This window comes from Quercus robur, chromosome 12, assembly GCF_932294415.1.
Source record: "Quercus robur chromosome 12, dhQueRobu3.1, whole genome shotgun sequence".
In the NCBI taxonomy this organism is placed as follows: domain Eukaryota; kingdom Viridiplantae; phylum Streptophyta; class Magnoliopsida; order Fagales; family Fagaceae; genus Quercus; species Quercus robur.
In genome coordinates this window covers 22,888,097-22,907,635 of record NC_065545.1, presented here as the reverse complement: position 1 = coordinate 22,907,635, position 19,539 = coordinate 22,888,097, and the positions used below count along the sequence as shown (strand labels likewise).

General features: G+C 37.5%; 1 pseudogene; it reads left to right on the top strand.

Annotated features, from left to right (window-relative positions):
* Window positions 1–3,166: 3,166 nt before the first annotated feature.
* LOC126708307 (DELLA protein RGL1-like) lies at window positions 3,167–19,093 on the top strand (annotated as a pseudogene).
* The last annotated feature ends 446 nt before the right edge of the window (window positions 19,094–19,539 follow it).

Below are 19,539 nucleotides of genomic sequence, written 5' to 3'. Positions count from 1 at the left end.
TGTAGGGAAGGCCCTACACATGATCTCGTCTGCTACTCCTTAAAGGTGCATCAAGGTCTTGAAAGTCTCTAGATGATCTAGAGGGTCCTTGGCTCCATTGTAGCTTTCTATCTACGGCATACGAAACTTCTGCGGTAGGGGGAAGGAATTGACAGACGTGGTGAACGGCGAATCGGTTTGGTGGACTAGATCATCAAGGTTGTTGGACACCCGTCTTTTGAGGGCGTTCATCATAAAGTCTATCCGTTCTTTCATCATCTGCATCTCAACAACAATGTGGGGTGGAGCCGTATCAGTGACAGATGGATGGCTCATGTCTTGTCGTTCTAGTCTGCTTGGGGCATTACTACCTTTCGACCCCTCTCGGTCTCTTCTCTCAGCACTGGTACCTTCTTGGTCTTCCTTTTGGGTACCCATCGCTGCGTTCTTCTGCCGTAGTTGTTCTTCTAGGTCCTAATTCTATTTGGTGAGATGTTCCATTGCTACTGTGAAGGTTTGGACCTACCTTTCCAGGGCAATGGGTTGCGGCTCGTCTCCCTGAACGTTGTTAGTGGTTGCCATCAAGCGAGTAAGTACCATGCAACTCTTTTTCTAGGAAGCGATAGTATGGCTTACAAGTTGCTATAGTTTTTTCCCATAGACGGCGCCAACTGATGATGCCGAAAAATCAATAGTATGCCACACGGTCCTCACGTGCTCGAAACAACACCTGCATAACACAAAGAGAGAAGACCTCACAGAGAGCACTGGTGTGGTACCGGCCAAATACCCTCCGGAGATCAAGTTAGAACTTCTCACAACTCTAGAATGCTAGAGCTGGGGTGAATTATGCATACCTTGGTTAGTGAGGGTATTGAGGCTTTTATAGTAGTGAAAGGTTGACATCTCTTTCCTTGGTGGCATTAGCTTTCAATCTCCATCCTAAGTTAATTATGTCAGCTTTGTAGACTTACTGTTTGTCATGTGTTGATAGACGTAAGACTGACGGGTTGGTATGGAACATCGCTTTACGCCTTGTCATGGGTAAGTTCCAATATTACAAAATTACCCTTATCAGGTAGTAAGATATGAGTATGAAAAATAAAAGTGCCGTCATGTGAAAATAATTATCCACTAATCACAACTTATCTCCTCAATAGGTTGTGAAATAAGTAGAGTTCATAGCAAATTTTTTAATAATTATTTCAAAATCCCTCGACCTTAACAAGATCTATTTATTGAATGGGTTGATGTAACAAAAACCACATAAAAAGCTTAATTAACTGGTCATGTTGGGTTGACATAGCATACAATTTAAAACTTTTTATTTTAACCTAATGAAGTTTCAATGCCAATTTAGAAATTAAAAATATAAGGAAAATAAAATAAAATAAAGGTTACTGAATTTAGGGTTTGATAGGAAAAATTTACTAATCTAAAATTTAAAAATATTTCTTAAAATTTATTATCTAACAATTAAAATTATTTACTTAAAATTTACTTAAAATTATCTAACAATTTTCTGTCGCACTAAGGATACTCCCTCCATGTTGTGAGACTCAAAATACGCTAGGTAGCCTTCATATTTTCTTTAGTTATGAGTTACGACTAGACGTAGCAAATGGGTCAGATTGATTAGGTGTAGGTTCAACTCGACTGGATTAGGTCAGAAACAAATTATCCTAAATGGGTTACCAAGCCTCTAACCTCAATTCGGTCTTTTAAGGGTCAAGTCGACTTGGCATGAAAAATAAAATAAAAAGGAAACTTAATCATATTGTCTTTGTCTTATTTGAAATACAAAAGAGAGAAATAATAACAAAAATACTAAAAAAATAAAGGTTAAAAAATACATAAAATTTTAAATTTACTCGTTTCAAGTTAAATAATTCATAAATACTTAAGGTTATACGGTCAAAAGTTGTTTACTAATCTTATCATCACCACAAAAGAACATGAAAATAAAAACTAGACGTGGACCATATCTCTTCTGTGTACTTCAACTTGGGTTGGGTTATGCTGATTCTGCCTTTGATTTGGTTCATTTTTGGTGTTTGTGGAAGAGTTCTGATTATATGGGTATCTAATTTTTTATGTTTTGTGATCATCTATGCTGATCACTCTTAGAATTTTGTGGTTCATGTGCATTTGATCAATGGGAAATGGAGTCTAATTTGGATCAGTACAAGAAGAATGTATATTCAGAATCTTAAGTAGAAATGAACTAACCTCTTGCCTCCAATAATTTGTTGCGAGCATATGGATTGATTCTTTTTTCTTAGGAAAACAATTTTTTTTTTTAATTGATTGGGCCATGGATTGGGCCACTGTTAGAGGCTGAAGATTAGGCCCTAAAGTAGCCTGGCTGGACAGGTCTGGGCCTCTGGAAAAAATCCGTTTAATAAATGGGCCGGGTCTAGGCCGCGGGTCGGATATGGGTATGAAAAAACCCGGTCCGAACTCGACCCGTTGCCATTCCTCCCAATACGTCTCTCATGGGCTTGCAAGCATTCCTGTTAGTTGATTGAAAATGGCCTTTTATCCCCTCCTTCAGTCCATCCTTTAATGCTGGCCTGGATTGCATTGTGATAGTACTTTCGGGCTTAGACATAGACGGTGTCTTTGCAAAAAAACAAGCTTAGGCTTTGGATTTTGTATCCCTGAAGCTCGACACATTCTTTACTTTGAAATAGACTTTATTTTTAAAAGCATATCATTGTAAGTTACAGTAATCCAAAGAAGTTATCTTTCTTATTTATATAATTTCTCCCTCTTAAACTCCCCAGCTGGCTGAGCTTCATAGGAATATTAGGTGGAATATTTTCTTAAGAATATACTAATTATTTGTAGTACTCATGTTTTCTTTTGGCCCTTTCCCTTTGTTTTAGCCAAGAAGACATCACCAAATATTTATTATATAATGTCATGTCGGAGCAGACATTAACTTCAAAATATCTGTGTTTTAATCAAATCCTTGGCAGTTTCCAGGCTGCTGTCTGTGATGAATATCGACATATCGACACCATAGTTGCATTCCACGCCAGGAATTTCATGCTTTATTTTCGCTTAAATTACATCACCATTTCCATGATTATTGTAATCAACCGAGAGTAATATAAATCTAGATAGCTATACTGTCATAGTAGAGTGAAAATTTACTAATTAGTTTCTAGCTTTCTGCTCCAGTATGGCGACTAATAGCAAGGCAATTATTAATGGAATGCAAGGCAGTTATGGACCTCTTGAAGACTTTAAGAAATGGGAAGCAGTGTTATTTAACGAGAAACAAAACCAATATTTGTCTGAAATGGAAGTGGAAGTGGCTAATCCTTTCTCAAATGAATTTGGTTTTCCACAAGGAGACAGAGCTAAGGAAGGAGTTCAGTTGTTGAAAGAGCACCCCCAGCATCAACAACCGTTCACATGATTTCATATTGGATGAATTTCACTTCAATACTATTTTCCCACCAACACAACGGGTCCAGGAAAGTAGAGGCGTCACACATATCCCAACCATTGTTTCAAAAATTCCGGAGCACAGCGTTAGGACATATGTGATTTGATGTTAGGAACATATGTCAATTTAGAAACGCACTTTACTTGTAATTGGGTAGATCTAGAATGTGTTTAATACTTCAAGGAACAAGGTTTCAAGTTCAAGTGTTAAAGACACGCAAGTTTTTCCAAGAAACAAGTGAGAAAATGCTTGATTTTAAAACTCGAGAGCTAGCATCTATCGAGGTTTAAAAAGCTACTGAAGCCCGAACCTTGACAGCTAACTCGATAGATATCCTATCTGTCGAGGTTTATGAAATTCAGTTTTTCAGAGCTGATTTCACTCCAATCCATGAGTATGTGTTTAGGTTTTCTTTTATCACAACCCAAAACATATATAATGATTATTTTAAGGGCCGTAAAAGGTTGCACAAGTGAAAAGCAAAGTTGTATTCATGCAAATTGTGACTGAAGACAGAATTTGCTCTAGTTTATCTTTCTTTTGAAGAAGTTGTTGTGTTTGTACACCTTAGGGTTTTGTGACCAAGAAGCTTCGTGATCTTCATCGTGTGATGAACTAAAGAACTTTACAGCCAACATCCTTCTCAAGTTGGTGATCAAGTCGCGTACTGGGATCCGTACATCTATTAGTTAGTCATGTATTGGAAGCCGTGCATTGAAAAGGAGAGATTGTCACTACAGAACAAGTCCAATTGGGTATTAGGGTAAGGATTCAACTGTAGGTTGGTATAAGGTACTAGGATTTCTTTACTTGTGACTGTTTGTTTTGATAATAGTGGATTCTCGGGAATGGTGACCTTAAAATCACCCTGTGGGGTTTTTGCCGTGTAGGTTTTCCCTATTCGTAAACAAATCACCGTGTCAATTTAATTGTTCGGAAATTTAGACCCCGGTTGATAGAATTAACAAGTTTTAAATCCAAGTTGTTAATTAGATTTATTATAACTAAAACTTGTTAAAACAAACAAACATCAATATCATGTCAAAATCATGCAGCGGATAAATAAATAAGACAAGATATGATAACCCAGAAAAACCAATGAAACAAACTAGTTTCACAGTAAAAAACCTGGGGGAAACCTTCCCAAAAAGCAATCCACTATAGTAAAGAGAAGTTTCAAATCTAATACAAAACCTTTGTCCCTAAACTCTACAATCCCAATAGAAGAACTTACAGCAGAAACATTCTACTGCTTCAGAACCTCTGAACTCTTCAATATATAAACGCCACCCTTTGATGCACGAATCCTAGTACGTGACTAACCAATTGCGCGGATCCCAATACGCGACTTCAATCACCAACTAGAAGAAAATTGTTGGCTGTAAAGTTCTTCACTTCATCAATAATGAAGATTAAGAAGCACTTGGTTACAAAACCCTAAGGCGCAATGATGCAGTAGCTTCTCTCAGAGAAAATAAGGCATCGGTCACCTTTTGCATATGTTCTCCTTATATTCTCTTATGTGACGGCCTCTAAAATAAGCCTTATATAGGTCTAGGGTTGTGAGAAAAGAAACCCTATACAAATACAAAAACCTGGCCCAAAAATCAGATCTGAAAATTCTGATTTCCGTAACCTCGATAGATAGCAGGTATCGAGCAGGTGTCGAGCTTTAAACTTCGACAGATACAACTATCGATGAGGTGTCGAGCATGTGTCGAGGAGACAGAAGCTTTCTCGATCGATCCACCAGCTATCGAGAGGTGTCAAGCTATCTGTCTGCAGCTGTCGAGAGGTGTCGAGCTATCTGTCCACAGGTGTCGAGCTATCTGTCCAGCTTTAATGAACAGTTTTTCTTCACTTGCTTATTGGTCCAATCTTCATGGATTTAATACTAGACTTGAACAACATGTTTCTTGAAGTATTGAACACATCCTAGATCTACCCAATTACAAGTAAAGTGCGTTTTGTCAAAGGATTAGCCAATTACACAAAATCTTGACATATGTTCTTAACATGTGAACCACATATGTCCTAACAATCTCCCCCTTTGGCAATCCGTGAAAAAACCACAACAAATAAATGAACATATGAGAGAAGTCATAAATCACTCAACTCATATTCACTTGTTGAATACAATAAAATCTATCCTAACACAAACTGTTGAAAAACTTTACAAGAAGAGAGTTTATGGCAAGTAGACTTTGACAACCTGTATTTCTGAAATACTTTAAAGAAAACTCATCAAGGCATCTTTGTGTGAAACAGAAATAATAGATTGCATACAAGTAATAAGAAACATGTGTAGAGAGATAGAAAAGAAACAACATATGTAGAGGTAGGTGAAGAAGACATACATCAACATATAAAGAAGATAAGTTCAATGTATGCAAACATGGTCACAAGACCGGTGTACAAGAACAAGGATGTAAGCACTCCCCCTAACAAGATGAAACACATCTCCCCCTTACAAAGGAATGTATTTCTCCCCCTAACATGTAGAATCTTAAGAAAAAAAGAAACCATAAAGTCTCCACAATTTCTCCCCCTTTTTGTCATGATTGACAAAGGGTACAAGAAGCTAGAAAGTTTCACCCGAGAGACATAAAAATGATCAAGGATGATCAAAGGGGTACAAAGAAATCCATATAAATGCATGAATGTAATGAAACAAGATGCTATGAATGACAAGATAATAGAAAGATGCAAAATACACACACACACACTTAACAAGTCTAACCAATTTTATATTCCAAAAACAAGTCAAGACAGTTTAGTGAGCATACATTAGCACATATAAAACCTTGTGATGGCCAAATCACATTGTACCTGCATATGTATCAAGAATAACAAAGAATATTGTGTGTTGTGTGAAAAATATTGCAAGATTGCACAAGTGTATACATGTTATGACGATTTGAGATATGAGAAAATCATTTTAACTCACACACAATCAAAACTGCTTGATGGAGACTATCACCTTCGAGGTACATCCTATAACTCCCACATCTCCTAGAATACACGCTTGCAATCATATTTAAAGTATTTTTTTTTTATCTTTACATTTTTCTTTTAAGTATATCATGCATGGGCATATAAAAGAAAGAGAAAAGAAATATCCAATGATATTTGACATTCCAATTTTGCTATGCCGAAGCATACAGATGTCATATTATGATTGGCGGGTAACAGCGGTGAGATGTTTATTTATGCATTTCTCTTAGGATTTTCTAGTCCTTCCCGTCAAAAAGAGTGATATGAGTGTTAAGTATAAGAGACAACTTAATCGTACTCATCACAAACACAAGCCACAAAGCGCACTTGCTTAGTTGTGTATAGAGATGCTCATCTAAGCTACAAATGATATAAAGTTTAGAAGACTTTGTTTCAATGGCCATCCAAGGTACACAAGTACCAATGTACACAAAACACACACTGTTTTTGTATTTTTCTTCTTTTTATTTTTATTTTGAAAACAAAATGAAATAAAAATTAAACAACCAAACAAAAATAGACAACCACATGAAAGCATGAATGAAAGATGCATATGCATGAAGGCATGATAAAATGGTGTAGATGCATGAAAGCATGATTTCAAAAACAGATAAGAAATCAAACAAAAAGAGTCCTACTTTAGATAGAAAGAATTGAAGTAGAGGACAAACAAAAGAGACAATCAAGTCTTAGGCTCTTTTCTCACCCATACAGCACGAGTCTTTGGCCATGAAGATGAAAAGCCACGTGTCCTAGTATGCCTACTAAAGGACATAGAAGAATTAAGATTCTCCTGAAATTGAGTTAAAAAGCTCAAAGCTTTTAATAACTCTCCAAACAAAGGTGCAGGTCCTTGAGAGGAAACCTGTGACTGTTTGGAAAATTGCTTTTGAGGATACAACTTAAAACAATTAGGACGAATGTGTCCAGAAACACCACAATGGTGACAAACATGAGGTCTAACAAAGGATTTATAATTAGTCAAATCAGTTTTGGATTTCATACCTTTATTACCTTTCTCATATTGGGGCACAAAGACAGTCCTTGATCCAGAAGCCGTGGAAGAGGAGGAGCTGGAGGAAACAACATATCCTAAGCAAATCTTATCAAAACTAGGCTTTTGAGCACTCAAGACCTCATCAAGCTTTGCATTAGACATCCTCTCTATTTGAGTTCTAGCTTGACCAAGTTCAACCTCAAGATTCTTGATCTTCTCTTCTAATAAGGTGTTTTCCACAACAAGAGTCTCAACTAACCTTGTAGTCTCATCTAGTTTGATCGACAGATCAGCTTTTCAGTTTTTACCTCATTAAGCTCTTTTCTACAAAGATGAGAAGTCTTTTCAGATTTTATGACTTCAGTACATAGCTTATCATAGGCTTCCTGAAGTGTCATCTTCTTGTATACTTCATTATCAGAAGAATCCTCATTGTCACTAGCACTCTCCACAATCACCTTATCAGTTGAGGCAGCAAAGGCCATAACGTGACGACATTCATCCACATACTCATCAGAAGAGTCATTCTCAGTATCACTCCATGTAGCAACCAACCCTTTATCTTTGGATTCCTTGGTCTTTTCTTTCATGAGATAGTTTAGGCACTCTATCCTTATATGACTAAAACCTTTGCACTCATGGCATTGGATAGGGGGTTTCTCATTCTTTCCCTTCCTTGAGGATTTAGGTTTTCTAAGAGGTTTGCCATTATCTTTTTTCCTAAACTAAAGAAGCTTGATAATCTCATCAGTTGTAAAGGTTAGATCCTCATCCTCATCATCATCTTCATCTTCATTTTCAGAGTCCTCAATCTTCCTCTATACCCTTAAGAGCCAAGTTTTTACTCTTTCCACCTTTTCCCATTAAACCTAATACCATCTCATAGGTTTGAAGGTTCCCTACAAGCTCAGTCAAAGGAATTTGATCAATGTCCTTTGCTTCTTCAATGACAGTGATCTTGGCATGGAATCTTTCAGGTAAGGACCTAAGGATTTTCCTAACAATTTTGGATTCTGCAATACATTCTCCAAGGTTGAAGGCAGAATTCACAATATCCTTGAGTTTGGCATAGAACTCATCGAAGGTCTCATCCTCCTCCATCCTATTTCTTCAAAACTACTAGTGAGTTGTTGAAACTTCACAGTCTTTACTGCCTTGGTACCTTCATAGGTGATTTCAAGAATGGTCCATGCTTCCTTGGCAACTTCTGTGGATGATATTTTCTTGAATTCTTCATTGGTCACCCCACAAAATAAAGCTTCAAGGCCATACTATTGAAATTTGCCGCTATAATTGTTACATCAACCCAATCCACCGATGCTTCCTTTGGCTTAATCCAGCCAACTTCAACAACTTGCCATACCTGTTCACCTAGAGCCTGCAAAAAAACTTTCATACGAACTTTCCAGTATGCATAATTAGTTCCATCAAATAATGGAGGAATCAAAAGAGATTGTCCACGATCCATGACAACGGGGGTCAAGGATCACACTTAGGAAATTAATCCAATCAGAGTGTACCCGCTCTAATACCGCTTGTTCAGAAATTTAGACCACGGTTGATAGAATTAACAAGCTTAAAATCCAAGTTGTTAATTAGATTTATTATAACTAAAACTTGTTAAAACAAACAAACATCAATATCATGTCAAAATTATGTAGCGGAAAAATAAATAAAACAAGATATGATAACCCAGGAACACCAATGAAACAAACTAGTTTCACAGTAAAAAACTTGGGAGGAAACCTTCCCAAAAAGCAATCCACTATAGTAAAGAGAAGTTTCAGATCTAGTACAAAACCTCTGTCCCTAGACTCTACAATCTCAGTAGATGAACTTACAGCAGAAACCTTCTACTGCTTCAGAACCTCTGAACTCTTCAATATATGAACGCCACCCTTTGATGCACGAATCCTAGTACATGACTAACCAATTGCACGGATCCCAATATGGGACTTCAATCACCAACTAGAAGAAGATTGTTGGCTACAAAGTTCTTCACTTCATCAATAATGAAGATCAAGAAGTACTTGGTTACAAAACCCTAAGGCGCAAAGGTGCAATAACTTTTTTCAGAGAGAATAAGGCATCGGTCACCTTTTGCATATGTTCTCCTTATATTCTCTTATGTGACGGCCTCTAAAATAGGCCTTATATAGGTTTAGGTTTGTGAGAAAAGAAACCCTACACAAATACAAAAGCCTGGCACAAAAATCAAATCTGAAAATTCTAATTTCCGTAACCTCGATAGATAGCAAGTGTCGAGCAGGTGTCGAGCTTTAAACTTCGACAGATATAGCTATCGAAGAGGTGTCGAGCATGTGTCGAGGAGACAAGCTTTCTCGATTGATCCACCAGCTATCAAGAGGTGTCAAGCTATCTGTTCGCAGTTGTCAAGAGGTGTCGAGAAGTTGTTGAGCTATCTGTCCACAGGTGTTGAGCTATCTGTCTAACTTTAATTAACAGCTTTTCTTCACTTGTTTCTTGGTCCAATCTTCATAGCTTTAATACTAGACTTAAACAACATATTTCTTGAAGTATTGAACACATCCTAGATCTACCCAATTACAAGTAAAGTGTGTTTTGTCAAAGGATTAGCTAATTACACAAAATCATGATATATGTTTTTAACATGTGAACCACATATGTCTTAACATTAATTTCTGCTGCACTTTAGTTAGTTGGTGATTTGTTTGTGCTATCACACATTTTTCACGTTAATTGAATTAATTAATTAACTTGACTATATCAATTGGTTAATTTATCACAAGGGGTCAATACATTCTTGGTCTATCAAGTGATATCAAAGCAGGCACACTCTGATTAGGTGTTAATCTTTGCTGTGTGATCCATTGGCCCCTGTTTGTCATGGATAGAGAACATTCTCTTATTATACCTCCTTTATTTGATAGCACTAACTATGCATACTGGAAAGTATGCATGAGAGCTTTCTTGCAGTCATTAGATGAAAAAGTGTGGTAAGCTATGGAGATAGGTTGGACCAAGCCTACGGAAGCGTTGGCCGATTGGGATGATTTAAAGATCAAGGCGGAAAACTTCAACAGTAGAGTATTGAATTCTCTATTCAGTGCAGTCACAAATGAGAAATTCAAGAAGATATCCTCTACTAAAACTACTAAGGAAGCATGGACCATTCTCCAGACAACCTATGAAGGAACCAAGGCTGTCAAGGATTCAAAGCTTCAGAGGCTTACTATGAGCTTTGAAGAGATTAAGATGGAAGAGGATGAGTCATTTGATGAGTTCTATGCCAAGCTCAAGGACATAGTGAACTCAGCCTTTAATCTTGGGGAAACCATTCTTGAGCCCAAGATTTTGAGAAAGGTGCTCAGATCTCTACCCGAAAGATTTCATGCCAAGATCACCGCGATTGAGGAATCAAAGGATATTAACAAAATTCCTTAGACAGAGTTGGTTGGCAATCTGCAGACCTATAAGTTGGGGTTGACAAGGATTGGGAAAACAAGCAAGAGCAAAAGCATGGCATTGAAGGCCAAGAGCAGTGGCACTAATGAGTCTTCAGATGATGAAGATTCTAAGATGAAATCCTATATCACGAGGCAGTTCAAGAAGTTCATGAAGAATGCCAACACAAAAGGATTTGACAAGGATCGAAAACAATCCAGTTCTTTATAGTTCAAGAGTCAAGACAAAGGGAAGAAGGATGTTAGGGATGGCGGTCAGTACACTATTCCCTCAGGACCAAAATGCTTTGGTTGTCAAGGCTTCGGTCACATGAAACAAGAGTTCCCTATGTATCTCAAGACCATTAGGAAGAGTAAAGCACTTGCTGCTATGTTGAACGACACTGAGCTTGAGGATGATGGAATCCTAAATGCCTTCATTACCACTGTAAATCCTACTGAAGGGATTGTTGAAGAAGTGGATGAAGAGAGGAATTGATGGAGTCTAAGTTTGAATAGATGGATGAGCAAGATGACATTCACACAGCCTATGCAAAGTTATACAATGTCTCGAAAAAGCATGAGAAGTTGTATAGGTTGGCCACCAAGAAGCTTAGTGAAGTGTAACATGAACGAGAAGAAATTTCCACTAAGTTTGATGAAGCAAATCAGACCATTGGAGCACTGAGATTTGAGAATAATTTCTTATCTAAAAAGACCAAGAAGTATGAGGCAGAACTGTTCCAAGTCAGAGCTTAGTTGGAAAGGACTTTGTAAAGTTCTGATTTACAACTATGTTTTATGTTGGCTTTATTCCATGACAAAAAGTGTTGTAATTGCTCTAATTTTGTTCCTTGTATTTTGTGGGATTTTATTGTAATGGGTTTAGTATTAAGTTGGTGAAGACTCAAGCTTAAATGAAGAATTAGTGGATTTCGTGAGAAGCTCGCGAGAAGCTAAGCCACAAAAGAGCACGTGAGGAGCACATGACTGGAAGCTGAAGAGTCATGCCAGGCTGTCGTTTTCGCGAGTGTCTCGCGGGTAAGGCCTTTCCACGAGATAGTCGCGAAACATTCTACCTGGAGGATTTTTATGTGTGACTTCCTTACCCTTCACCTATACTATATATACCCTCATTACCCACAAATGTAAAGTAGGTCATTCAGAGAGAAAAACCCTATATAGGTTTTCTACAACACACACACCCATCTTTTAGAAAGAGAGCTACTCATCCTTAGTGAGAAATCATTGTAGCCTCTTCTCCTTCCCTCTCCTATTGTCATACCATTGAGAGGTTGATAGTCCAAATACTTATCACACACTTTCAAAGTAACAAGTGATCGTTTGGTGCTGCTGGGAAGCATTGGAAGAAACCAAGGATGGCAGATACAACATGAAGCTTGTTGCAGGATCCGGAGAACTAGACAAGACACGATTCCAAGAAGCCTTGTTAGAGTAGGAGCTTGGAGGGCTTAGGTACAGTGGGTAGATTAGGCTTGGAAGGTCTCTTGCTAACCCATGTATCCCAACTGATTGTCTAGTGGATCGATTACCGCTTGGAGGGCGGTGGAGAGGTTTTTCGCCGAGTTCTTCGGTTTCCTCTTCGATAACACATCGGCGTGTTATCTGTGTTTGCATTCTTCTTCCCTACTTTTTTACCTTTCATTTTACTGTTGTGATTATTTGATTATGGATTAGAGTAGTTTGTTTACTTATCTGCTCACATTTACTCTATTCCGCACTTAGTATAAGTTAGAGTAAAATCTATCGAGCCGCTATTTTATTTTGGGGGTCTAAATAGCTCTTGTGTTTTTAACACATTTTCAAGCTTTCAGACTTCAAGTGCAAAGCTTGATTAAATGCTTAGTCTTTAGAAATCTGCTTCCGATTGAACCAATTTAGGGTATGATTTTTTTTTCTCCTAGTATTGCTTCTGCTAGTACTATTGTTTTTGTTCCTCCTACTGATAATATTGAAACTGAGAACAATGATGTTAAAAATGAATTAGCTAGTGAGAAAATAGACAAGGGTAAATTTATCTTAGGAGCACCCCCTAAGCTTGATAAGAAAAAGATCAAGAACCCTAGGGCTAAGTAGGGAAATACCCAAAAGCCCAAACAGAAAAAGTAGCATTTCTGTCATCACTATGGCATAATTGGATATACTCGACCTAACTGCTATAAGTAGTTAGCCACTCAATAGAGCAACAATGTGATCACATCGGGAAACAAGAATCAATTTCCATCCTCCTTTGCTTCTCTTGGAGACCTTCTTAAAACCCCCATGTTCCTTTCAAACTTAAACGGTTAAATTCTCGCCACCGGATCAAGGGTTTGCTAAACAAAAAGGTTCTTCCAAGGTGTGGAAGGAAAAGGGTTCCAAGTGATTCTGTCACTTATTCTCTCTCTCCCCTTCTTATTTTTGATTTTGCATTACTTGCGTGTTTTTCTTTCATGTTTTGAGTCAGTCTAGTTTTATGCATTACTTTGTTTTACACATTTTTGTTTGATTACTTTTCAATTTTGTTTTACTTTGTTTTTCATATAAAAAAATGAAAAATTAGAAAAATACAAAAACAGTATGTGTTTGTGTACCTTGGATGGCCATTGAAACAAAATTTTCTAAACTTTGTATCAAAAGTAGCTTAGCTGAGCATCTCTATGCACAACTAAGAAAGTGAGCTTTGTGGCTCATATTTGTGATGAGGAAGGTTAAGTAATCTTTTGTGCTTAACACTTGTATCACTCTTTTTTGACGGGAAAGACTAGAAAATCCTAAGAGAAAGGCATAAATAACCATTTTACCACTATTGCCCACCAATCAAGAAATGACATTTGTATGCTTCGGCATAGTAAAAGTGGAATGTCAAATACTTAAAATCATTGGGTATTCCTTTTCTATCTCTTATATGCCTATGCATGATTTGCTTAAAAGAAAAATACATAAAGAAAAATAAAAAGCAAAAAGAATCAAAATGCTTTACATATGATTGCAAGTGAGTATTCTAGGAGATGTAGGAGTTATAGGATGTACCTCGAAGGTGATAGTCCCCATCAAACAGTTATGATTGTGTGTGAGTTAAAGTGATTTTCTAATATCTCAAATCGTCATAACATGTAGACACAACATGCAAAATTCTTTGCTACTTTTGATACATGTGCAGGTACTATGTGATTTGGCTATCACAAGGTATACTTGTGTAAATGTATGCTTACTAAACTGTCTTCACTTGTTTTTGAAATATAAATTTGGTTAGACTTGTTTAGTGTGTGTGTGTTTGGGATTTATGTGATTGACATTCTTCTTGTTGAGAGATGATTTTGAGGTTTTAAAATGTTGTTTGGATCATTGGTTTTATAGCATGCTTAATTGCATTCATATCTGTGTTTTTCTCTTCTTGGAAAACTGTTTTTAAGCAATCTCGACAATTGTTGGACACCTCTCGATAGCTAGGCTATCTATCGAGACCCTTCAGTTGTTTTTTATCGCATTCTCGATAGCTTCTCGATAGCTGCTTGATCCATCGGGATTCTTCTGTTGTGGACACCTTTCGATAGATCCTGGATAGCTCTTCGACAGCTAAAAAGCGCCTTTTTAATTCTTGACACATCTCGATCTGTCAAGATTTATGACGTTTCTATATAAAGGTTCCTCGTGATTTCAGATCACTTCTCTTCGTTCTCTCTTGATTGCTTTCAACCTTTTCACCTCCCAAACTCTTCTCTCTCACTCCAAACTTCATTCTCAAGATTTTTTCGACCTTGATCTTGTTCTTCTTCACTAATAAGGTCCTTAATCCCTCACTTTATCATGCATTTCATTCCTTTTGACCAAACTCTTGGGATTTTTTAAAATTTTCAAAATTTATGAAGTTTTTGTGAAAATTTTGGGATGGATGTTGCTTAAATGAGTTTAAGACTTCATGCATTGCATCACATTTGCATTATGACAATGTTTCATGCATTTAGATGTGTGTTTACTTTGTTGCAATTTTGTGTGCTGGTAGATTTGGATTGGGCTGAGCCCATGATGTATTTAAATTTGCACGTCACATGCTCATGCATTTTCATGCATACGTACCTTCATTTCTTTACATTCTTATATACTACTGTGTTGGTACTTTTCTAACTCTCTCTCTCTCTCTCTCTCTCTCTCTTTATTGCGTTAGTCTACTCTATGACACCTAAACACAAATCTACTTCTTCCTAGGACCTTCTGCATTCTGGGGCATCTTCTTCCTCTGATCCTACACCTTCTTCTATTCGGTTTCATGATGATGAAGCCCGAAATGACTTCTCAATGAACTTTTGTAGACGAGGCATTCATTTGAAACACCATGTCATTCTGTTGGACTTTTCCAACATTGACCTACCCACTGTCATTCACAGTAGGGGTTGGGAATCACTTTGTGACATCCCGGTCACTTGTCCCTTCGTGATCATACAGGAGTTTTACTCCAATATGCACGAAATTGAAACTTTAGTACCTCATTTCTTCTCTCGCGTTTGAGTTACACAAATCGTAGTTACTCCGAAGATTGTCTCTGAGGTACTACACATTCCTAGGGTAGCGCATCCTGACTGCCCTGGTTACGATCGTCTACGGATTGTGCCCAAGGACAAATTCTCGTCTTGCTTCTATGAGACACCTTCTTCTTGGGGTGACTGTCAAAACACCCCTTGCTCGGGCTTTGCAAAAGGTCCGAGGTTCCTTAACATGGTGATGACATTCGTTCTTCATCCTTTGTGCCACTATAACTCCATTACAAAACCTTATGCTCGATTTTTGTTGCCCCTCTTAGAGGATATCTCTATCGACTTCCCTTCTCACTTTATTCTATCCCTTATAGATGTCTATAGAGATACGACAACCTGTTATAAACTCATTTTTCCTTCGACTATCACGCAGATACATGATAGTTGCCATAGACGCCACTACCGTTCGATGGAGCGAGGCACAACTTAAACCGAGGTGGCCCCAAACATAGACGGAAGCTCCTCCAGCTTCTGCCACTCCATCCACCTCAGCTCCTTCGTCTTCGGCAGGTGGAGTGACACTTAAGGACATTATGGCACATCTTGTGCGCATGGATGCTCGCCTTGACACTCTCAGTGATAAGTTGTGTCAAGTGAACACTCATGTCAGTCGTATCGCATGACGATAGGCTGCCATGGGTGGTTTCACTGATGCTTCTTCTACATCTCTACTGGCATCCAAGGATGAGAGTGATGATGGCTCCAGTAGTGAGGATGCTGATGACGATGATGGTGCTAGCTTACCTAGTGATGATGAGATGTCTACTTGATGTACTTGCCTTTTGTCACTTGTGACAAAAAAGGGGAGTAGTTTTGAGATGAGAGTAGTCATACTCATAGGGGGAGGGTTAGTATAGGAGTGTGTATATGAGGGATGTAGTGAGGATTTTTGTATCTTTTCTTTTCTTTCTATTTTAGATACATCATTTCTTTGTATATTGGTCTTGTGACCACTTGACATACATTATACTTATATTTGGTTTATATATATATTGATGTATGTTATTCACCTATCTTTCGATGTGTTGTTTCTTTTTTTCTTTATGCACATGTTTCTTATATGATGTATGCAATCTTATATTTCTATTTCACACTAAGATACTTTAATGAGTTTTGTTTAAAGTGTTTCAGAAATACGAGTTGTCAAAGTCTACTTGCCATATACTCTTTTCTTGCAAAGTTTTTCAAAAGTTTGTGTTAGGATAGATTTTATTGTATTCAACAAGTGAATATGAGTTGAATGATTTATGACTTCTCTCATATGTTCATTTGTTTGTTGTGGTTTTGTCACTGATTGCCAAATGGGGATATTGTTAGGACATATGTGATTTGATGTTAGGAACATATGTCAATTTAGAATTGCCTAATCCTTTGACAAAATGCACTTTACTTTTAATTGGGTAGATCTAGGATGTGTTTAATGCTTCAAGGAACAAGGTTACAAGTTCAAGTGTTAAAACCATGCAAGTCTGTCCAAGAAACAAGTGAGAAAGTGCTGGATTTTAAAACTTGACAGCTAGCATCTATCAAAGTTTAAAAAGCTGCTGAAGCCCGAAGTTCAACAGCTAGCTTGATAGATACCCTATCTGTTGAGGTTTATAAAATTCAATTTTTCAAAACCGATTTCACTCCAATCCGTAAGTATGTGCTTAGGTTTTCTTTTTTCACAACCCTAAACATAATATAAAGTTTATTTTAAGGGCCGTAAAAGGTTGCACAAGTGAAAAGCAAAGTTGTATTCATGCAAATTGTGACTGGAGACAGAATTTGCCCTAGTTCATCTTTCTTTTGAAGAAGTTTTTGTGTTTGTACACCTTAGGGTTTTGTGACCAAGGAGTTTCGTGATTTTCATCGTGTGATGAATTAAAGAACTTTGCAACCAACATCCTTCTTAAGTTGGTGATCAAGTCGCGTATTGGGATCTGCGCATCTATTGGTTAGTCACGTATTGAGAGCCGTGCATTAAAAATGAGAGATTGTCATTATAGAAAAAGTCCAATTGGGTATTGGGGTAAAGATTTAACTATATGTTGGTATAAGGTACTGAGATTCCTTTACTTGTAACCGCTTGTTTTGATAATAGTGGATTTTCGAGAGTGGTGACTTTAAAATCACCCGATGGAGTTTTTGCCATGTAGGTTTTCCCCATTCATAAACAAATCACCGTGTCAATTTAATTTCAGCTGCACTTTAGTTAATTGGTGATTTGTTTGTGCTACCACGCATTTTGTATGTTAATTGAATTAATTAATTAACTTGGCTATATCAATTGGTTAATTTATCACAAGGGGTCAATACATTCTTGACCTATCACACAGTAATCATATGCCACAGCCATATTCCTTAGTAGCTTCTTTAGAGCTCCTAAGGAAGTTCAAGAAGCTGAAGGGAGAAAAATTAAACAACACAAGGACTGAAACTTACGTTGGCGGACATAAATTGTCAACTGAAGATATCATGAAGGTGGTTGGAGCAAGGTACGTTCAATTCTCTACCCAGAATCAAATGTTTGATCCTTATCACATGCCTAGGCATCCTTTCGGTTTTTGGACTATCGGGTCTGGCCGAGGAAGAAATAAGAGAAATGGAACTTGCCCATCACTTTATAGCTGCGGCTGAGAAGCTAGGCTACCAGCAATATGATCATGCTAGCGGACTGCTTTTACATTGTAAACCGATTTCATCGGCTAGAGGTAATCTGGTGGAGAGAATTGTTTCCCATTTTGCTGAAGCGCTTCAAGAAAGGATTGACAAAGAAATTGGGAGAGTCTCAGTGAAGGTATTCCAACAACATGCTGAGCTAATTCACGGGTGTTTTAATGGTAACTTCTTGTCCTTTAAAATGCACCAACAACTTCCTTTCACTCAAATAACACAATTCACGGGAATCCAAGCCATAGTGGATAATGTTGCATTGAAATGTAAGATTCATTTGATAGATATTGGAATCAGGTGGGGAGTACATTGGACAGTCCTAATGCAAGCTCTTGCAGAACGACGAAACTGCCCAATTTAGCTTCCTAAGATTACTACTGTCGGATTAACACACAATCAGAGTATAGAAGTGACAAGGAAGAGGTTAGTAAGTGTTGCCAAGTCTTTGAACCTACCCTTTCCGTTTAAGTCACTTTTATTATCAAACATGAAGGATATTAAGGCAGAACTATTTGAAACTAAAAAGGATGAAGCTGTGGTCATCTATGCTTCACATATTCTGAGGACAATGATCTCAAGGCCTAAACGCTTGGAGAACTTGATGAGAGTGATCAAAAATCTCAATCCATTAATAATGATTGTCATTGAGATTGAAGCAAACCATAATTCACCCTTATTTGTGAATCGCTTCATTGAAGCACTAATCTTTCATAGTGCACATTATAAATGCACAGAGACATGCATAAAAGAGACAGATGAGGCTAGGATGGCAATGGAAACACTTTTTCGTGTTGGGATCAGAAACATTATAGCAGCGGAGGGGACAGAAAGGACTAATTGAAGTGTCAAGATGGATGTTTAGAGGGCCTTCTTCAAGAGGTATAGAATGGTGGAAATTAAGTTGAGCGACTCCTCCTTATATCAAGCTAGTTTGGTTGTTAAACAGTTTGCTTGGTGGAGTTCTAGTACGCTAGATAAGAATGGGAAATGTCTGATTATAGGGTGGAAGGGAACCTCATTTTGTTCCCTTTCAGTTTCGAAGTTCCTTTGACAGAGAGAGGGATAATGTACGTGTATGTCTTTGGCAAATGGCATTGTCTTTATGTAAACCAATTCAAATGGTTCCTGATTTATAAATGTGGTTCTGATTGTTTATGAGTTGCCTCTTCTTGACTTGTGTAACTAGGGTGTTGGGGACATATTTTTATGTAATTGGCATATCCTTTGACAAAACGCACTTTATTTGTATTTGGGTAAATCTAAGTAGGTTCAAGATGATCATTACAAGTGGTTAAATTGAAGACATGAAGACTACTCAAGAACTGTTCAAGAAAAGTGCAATCTGCAGGTCTCGATACCTGCTTGATAAAATCTCGATCTGTCAAGATTCATTAAATCTCAACAGATTCCCCGATTGATCGAGCTTACAGGTTTTCAAATTATAGCCAGCAATGTTTTTATTCTAAAAGGCTATTTGTTTATGGGTTTGTATAATCC